Source organism: Anguilla anguilla, chromosome 1, assembly GCF_013347855.1.
Source record: "Anguilla anguilla isolate fAngAng1 chromosome 1, fAngAng1.pri, whole genome shotgun sequence".
Taxonomy (NCBI): domain Eukaryota; kingdom Metazoa; phylum Chordata; class Actinopteri; order Anguilliformes; family Anguillidae; genus Anguilla; species Anguilla anguilla.
The window spans coordinates 68,014,608-68,022,232 of NC_049201.1; the positions used below are offsets into that span (position 1 = coordinate 68,014,608).

The 7,625-nt window shown below is 42.6% G+C and overlaps 1 protein-coding gene across 2 annotated transcripts in view; it reads right to left on the reverse strand.

The window, feature by feature from the left end:
* LOC118208030 (DENN domain-containing protein 4B-like) overlaps nucleotides 1–7,189 on the reverse strand; it is a 38,582-nt gene extending 31,393 nt beyond the window's left edge. For both annotated transcript variants that reach the window (XM_035382298.1, XM_035382304.1), the window contains exon 1: nucleotides 6,881–7,189. The gene's annotated coding sequence lies outside the window, so the exon portion shown is untranslated. The remainder of the gene's footprint in view (nucleotides 1–6,880) is intronic.
* Between the last annotated feature and the right edge of the window lie 436 nt (nucleotides 7,190–7,625).

The following is a 7,625-nucleotide window of genomic DNA, read 5'->3' on the forward strand; positions in this document are numbered from 1 at the left end:
ACACGCGCTCAGGAGGCTGCGGGTTTGAATCCGGCACAGAGGGGACGCTTGCATGAGCAAGGCATTAAATTTTCATTGTTCACGCCAGGTACAGTCATGCTTATTCTAAAGACAAGGAGCACAGGCACCCAGGTTAAGGGCAACTGCTGGGAAAATGGGCCGAAAATAAGATACAAATACAGCAATAGTCACCTTCTCTACTTTTACCCATGTAAGAGAGAGACAAATCAGGCCTAAAGAGTAGATTGTGTTCACCTGCTCCAGGCACTAGAGCAGCCAGCGATGCACAGGGTTTGAGTTTAGCTAGCAGAGACAGAAAAGCCACTGAAACTTAAGAGGATGTAGTGGGTGAAAAACAGACCATAACACAGGGTCCTTCAGTTCTGACCCAGCGTGTATATCACTGCTAAACCCTGTGCGAGTGTTGGTGTTAGCTGATGTGAGCCCATATGTCTGTCAGTGTGTCCATGATCCTCACACTGAGAGAAAACCATTGCACAGCCACCAATGGGAAAAGAAGAGGGATTAAAGAGATGGATGACAGGAGGAAAGGCGAGGGGGAGAGAGCCCGTGAGACAGTGCAAGAGGAGAGAGAAAGGGAGAGTGGTTTATTTTGAGCGGTCGCCAGGTTTGATGTGGCAAGCAGACGTGAAATCATAGCAGTACGCTGGATAAATATACTCCCCATGCTGAGCAGGGGGGAGCTTGTAAAATCTCTCTACGCATCCATCAGGACATGCGCCTGCATGCATGCGAACGTGTGCATGCATGTCCACGTATGTTCTACTAACGCGTGCATACATGCACACACCCAATGATGCAAGAGGAATTTCCCCAGCACGCCGTAAGACCATTCAGTTCAGCTCAGGAGGACGGCGACGACATACAGATACAAATACAATAACTGGATGCGAAATAAGGGAGCAAAGCAGACGGTGACAAAGAATCGCGTAATCGGCCGTTTGCTAGTCAGTCTTGCCGGGGGCGTGGGACATGGTTAGCGATTCCGAAGACTCGGACCCAGAAACCCAACAGCAGAGCCGCGCTTCTCGTGCAGCGATGGAGCTCCCTCTGTACACAGCACTCTGGGAGGCTGCACGTTAAAGGGCCGGGAGCTTTGGCTTCGATGCCAAACCCATGCATTAGACACTCGGTTACCGGATGACGGCTCTGAGGTAAAAGCATTCTCAGATTTACTCCTCGGAGGCCTCCGCGTGGTGGAAATGCACTAATAACAAAACCGTAATAAATAGACCTACGTTCTCTTAGCGCCCTGGGACAGAGGCTATTGCACTGAATGGCAGAAAACAGAGGCAGATTTGAGGGCTGGCCACTTCACGCATTAGACAATGTCAAATCCAGCAAATAAAGTGCAATTTCAGGCCTGGGGCACTTTGAATCCTGGAAGGTTGTTTTTTTTAAGTCACACGTACACAAGACTCAAAGAAGCATTGTTGTGCTGAGCTTCTATACATAGAATTAGGTCACTGACCTCTGGAAACAGAATAAGGCATTTTTGTTAAAAAAAGGAAGCAATGTTTGTGTGACTGTTGAATTATTACACAGCAAACACAAATGGCATAATACGAGTTCAACAAGGAACAGTGATCAACTGTTCTGACAATGAAATAAAGGCAGACTGTGTGTATACTGATTGAAATTTAGCTGCGTAACACAGGAGGAACATATAACCTTATGACACGTGGCTGTGATGCATTAACCCACTCCAAACCAATCTCCAACACTGCTTCATGGAAACAGAAACGCAGTGACCTCACTACTGAGGCCGGGGAGGTAGGCAGGTATTCTATAAGAGACAGCACCTTTATTTAGCAGCAGATGTCCAAGCGCTAACTTGGCCGACTACGCAAGAACAATAAACGGATGCACGCCCAGGCTAACTGCACATAACATAAAATTAATGGTCACGGCAAACAGTCTGACATTACAATGAGCAGCTAAAATACTATTATCACGGTCAACATCATGAGGTTAACATAAAGGGACTGTGACTTATTTGTGTGCTCAACAGCAGAGCACAAGACTACACAGATATGCGGTCTAGACTATGTGGAGAAGCAAACAGAGATGTTATATAAAAGCGAGAGGACAGAGGGGAGCATGAGGCCGGAGAGAGAATAAAGGACGTCAAGGTCACACAGGCATGCAGTCACCCCTTTGCTGAAGGTGACAGTGATGGGAGTCATGAGTGTTCTTCTTCTCCACTCGCCCCCCTGAGTGTGCACCTGGGATAAGTGCTCTACCACGCAGGGGGAGGCACACAGCCGCACAGCACAGCTCGGATCCTCCATCTGCACGCCCACTTCCTGATCTGGGGTATTTATGGCTTGGATTTGCCTTCTTTTGAGCAGTTCACAGCTGGCTAAGCGGTTTCGCTGACAGATACATAAAGCAGTTCCTCAAAGCCCTTCTCAGCTGGTGAGGGTCAGGAACAGCTGGGGGAAAAGGGTTGGACCCGGAGCACAGGCCAGCTTGTGTGACTCTCCACACCAGGGAAGAGGCTCTGTCCCACAGCCAGTGCCCCTGAAACAGGGAAACTGGAGGAGGGGCAGGTCAGAGGTCAATTCTGGCCTTCAATGCTGAGCCAATTACAGCAGAGAATATCAGCACAATATCCGTCATCATCCTGCAGCAGAGCTCTTATTTATCAAACTGGCCCTTCCGCTAAAGTCCACGCCACTCCCGCACATTTTCCTTTCCTTTGGTTCATGTGTGCACAATATCCAAGTTAATTCGGTCATTTCATTTGTAAGCACACTCAGCACCAGACTTCTTTAATTCTTTATTTACAAGATAAATTTTAGCCTAATATCACCACCTATTTTCAAACAAGTACAGATAGGGATATCAAAAATGAAACTCTTATACAGACCCTTTTAGATAGAAACATTAAGCATTATGCTGCCACGGGGTATGAATTAATATTTTGATTTTGTATCATTCTATTTGTAAAAAAAAAAAAAAAAAAAAAAAAAAATGTAAATAATATAAGGTGAAAAAATCTATTTGCTACTGTTGATTCTGTACTGGAAAATGATCTGCATCAATATTCATTACCTTAAGTGTCCTTGTCATCATTTCTGACTATGTCATCATATTATTTTGAAAACAAGAAACCACACAATGGTCACTTTGTTGACAAAGTTTTGACTTCATCAAATTTCAGTCAGATTACTGCACAGCATACTCTGAGGGAAACACTGCTGTTTATTTTTGACTGGGCCAGTCAGTCGCTGTGACTTTGCCACTGTGATCTGCATTATGTACCCACATAACCACCAGTCATCTTTAACACTAACATTAACTACATTGCCTTTCTGAGCATGATAAAAAATGGGCAATGAATGAACAATTGGCCCTAAAAAATATTCCAGAGAACACAAAAAGCATGCTAAAACTTGATGGCAGGCTGGCAGTCAGAACTAAAACAAATAAGTAAACCATGCTTGCTTCCTTTCCTTATATCAATAAATAGGCCTACAGCCCCTAATTCATGATAAACCCTTTTTTTAGCCATCAACCAAATTAATCTCTTATGTGAATATTATCACTCAAATTACAATTGAGTCAACATGTGTCCATTCATTTGGGCAAGGAGACTCAATTCTTTATCAAACGTAAGGAAACGCTTCCCAAGTACAGTTGCAATTCCTAACGAGACAGGACATGCCACAGCACAGCTATTATCTGAACCATAGGTAAGAAAGGAGAGCGAGTCAACTCGTCTGTCACGAAGATCGTGGTGACGAGTCAGAGAGAAAGTACCCAATGAAATCCCCCCCTTAATTTGAGCATATCCTGTTCAGTACCCTCGGACCACAGCAGCCCCATGCCTGAGGACCCAGGACCCATCCTTTCAGACCTCTTCAGAACCACCTCATAATTCAACACCTAGGAAAACAAGATTGGTTGTTCATAAATTAGATAAGGTTTAGATAAAGGGAAATAAATCCTGCAACAAAGCAGCTGGCTAGAATCACAGTGGCTGTAAATGCCTCAGAGAGATGTGCAATCAGTGGGTCAGTCCTGCCTGTAACAAGATCCTTAATTGCTAGCTTCTCAAGAACAAGCAAGGAAAATTAACAGGGCTGTTCAAATAAGCAATTAATTTAATAAGGGTAGTGGAGTTTAGTCCTGGTTCTGTAGTACAATGCAGGATGCGAGTATGGTGGATTTTTCTCTTCATAAGATTCATGAAATAATCAAACATCCACATGTATATTTCCAGGCTTTCAATCCGTCAATTCAATTAATAGGTGCTCAGATTATGGTAGATGATTAAGAGAACTATGGGGAAACTGTAATTAAGAACCTGCACTGGCAATATTCCTCAGTAGAGTAAGACTGTGTTTGGGGAAATGCACTGTTCAGTAATGACAGGCTTCAGCTGAGCAGAAACTACAAGCCGGCCGGTACTCCTGAGCTGGTCTTGTGCACCACTACAACTGCCTCTGACATAAGGCACTCCCCCCTGGAATTGCATTACAACTCATGCGATTCACTTCCCAGCAGGTCAAAGTGCAGTATTTGTAACATATTGTTTCTATAATGCCGTTGTGTTATTGATCCCCCACACACGAAATGGTAATCTCATCTCTCACATCCAGAGGTGGACGTCAGACTGCCCAAGTGTGTCCGAGTCTCGCGGCTCACCGGCTCAGAATGATGGGTAGCAAATGGCACCCGAGTCGCCATCCCCCTACGTTTTCCGCATGTCAGCAGAACAGCATTCGCGGGTCAAAAATGTCCGTTGATAATCACACCAGAGCAAGGCTGTTCCTTGGAGGCTTTTTAAATTCACTGTAATAACACCAAGAGCTATTTCCTTGAAGCATTCGCTTCCCATTATCTTTAAACAGGTACACATAGGCTAGTTGAAGGCAGAATATTCCGAAAATGTCATTTTATGCCTGAATATGTACTGTAGACACCCTTTAGTTGCAGAAACACACAGAGTAAATACACATTCTCCACACTGTTTATGTTGTTTATGTAATGTTTTAAATATCTACATTTCACATGGGACACATTGTCTCACATTGTAACACTAACAATGAACATGAAGTTAATTACAGCAGATTGCTTACAGGACAGTTATTAATATCAATGAAAATGATACAGAAAATAGCGAACAATATTGCATTAGAAGATGAAAATGCAGGTCCAAATAGTGGTATTCATGACGATGATTCGGATTCTCTGTTCAGTTCAAATGTATCTAACTTTGTACTATATCTAAGGGAGACCTGGAAGATATCTCAAGAATGCACAGAACGTGGCACTCACATTTAAGTCCTCTCTTATCTTGATGTTTCTGTTTAACGCTGAGATACTGTTACATCATGTCTGCATGACCAAACTTTGAAAAGTAATCCAAAAACAAATTTAATGGTATACATCTCTTGGAAGAGCCCTAAAGCAACAGATTTTTCCACCTACTTTAACCACACGCTGTATTAGCCTATTACTTCAATCAAAAGTTCAAACAAAACCATTAAGACAGGAACAGTGATTGACTGGGAATAAAGCCAGCACATACAGTGCCTATTCAGGACAAATGTCAAGGAATGTACAAGGGTTACAAAGTCACGTGTTGTTGCGTTTCTTTTTCAAAAATATCAATGACCAGAAGAGTACTTCATTATGTTTATGTAATCCAGTGTTAAAGCAGTAGCCTGCCATATAATGGGGAGCGTGGAGACTCCATGGACTGATCAACGACACAGAGCGTCGAAGCTTCGTAAGCTATAGGCTAGTCTCTTCAATAAGAGGCAAGCTAGTTACATTTCTGGGTTCATCTAATAAACGAGTATCCCTTCCAACACTGCATACTCTATGATTTTTAAAAAGCGTGAATAATGTTCTAAACATTTCATTTAAGATATCAATTTAAAATGCGATGTGCATTATACTGCTCAAAAACAGCAGCTATGTAGGTTAAACTACGATATTACCCCGAATCAAAGGAGCATCTCATATTTGCTTGGGGATCGAACATACAGATAAATTAGCTTAAAGCATTACGTTAGCTAGTGAACTACATTTATTTTTGCCAAACTTCTCACTTGAAACCCAGTGTGCAAGCTCCTAATATCTCATTTCAAATTTAGTCTGAACAAGCTCACACCAAGTATGTCCTGCTTGTTGCACGATCTGTATCATTATTAAAACGCATATGGGACGCATTTACCACAGACCGAGCAAACGGATAGCACTAGCGTAGCACAAACCACATGTAATTCTACCCACGCGAACACACACTTGAACTGCATGCATTCCATTACATTTTGCGAATTTCTAACTTCATGCACATGTGCAGTATGACAATATAAGAGGTTGTTTGTTGCATAGCTACCCAGCAAAAAACATCAATTAAAAAAAATGATAAGCAAGCCAACTACATGCCGATATTTACAGTTTTAGCGTTTACCTATCGATTTCTGAATTGAAATAACATCCAAGATATCACGAACGTATTCTAACTGTAAGTTGCTCCTTTTGCATTAAATGAATAAACCTATCTCGTATCATAACCTAGCCAGCTATACAGCTAATATTAGCAGGAAAAATAAAGAGCGGCACCGCGGTATTCATTTGATATTAACAAGAAATGTGGGTATGTTTTGCTAGATAGCCAGCTAGCTAGATAGCGTTACGCTGCACGTGAATTTAGCTATTTCTGTAACGTTAGCGGTACAGCAAATCCTTCTTTCCTCGTTTGAGCGCCGCTAAATTAGCTTAGCAATAACACTGCAAATGAAATGGGATACTACCACGAGCTACCGAACTGTATTGCACTGTCTACAGACGACAACACTTGAACTGGCTTATGATAAATATCAAATGACAAACGTCTTACCACGTAATGCTTGCTGGCAGCTTCGGTGGCGCTCTGTAAATGTCATTTCTCTAACGGTTTAGGTCATGATGAAGTATTTTACGTCCATAACCAATTATGGTGTCTTCATTACCACTAAAACCTATTTCTTCAACTCTAAAGGATGCGGGAGACTAGACTGGTCGGTCGCAGCTAAGTTGGGAGGGGTCACGGGCCTCCTTCTGCCGACCATAGAGGGTCTAACAAAAGTACCTCATCCAACGTTTATCCGCTAGCCAGCTAGCTGGGCTCTGCCTGCGTCAATAATGTGAGATAGATACATGGTGCGCTGCGGCAGAGCAAACACTGACTACTGTCGGTGTGGATGAGCTATACAATTTATGTCCTGTATTATAACAGAAAAATTACACCAAGAAATATGCGGCACATGCACGATTTCTTTAAAAGGGGAAATTCTATTAAGGACGTGGTCACATTTGTCAATGTGAAATGTTTATTTAGGTCAATTAATTACATGTGTCAAACTTGCATTTTAATCGAAAGGTCCAAATTTGTGCTGCTGCTGGGAAGTTTCCAAAACATTTTAACAGAGGCCCCGAGGTGGGTGGAGTACACAATGTGAACAAACGTAATCAATCGCTCATTCTGGCTTGTCCAATAATAATGCAAATTTGAGCGCCGCTGTTCATTTAACTCCTTCAGCGCTCAATACAGGTCTCCCCACTTTCTAAACTGTTAACACTGATATTCTCCACTACTGTTCATC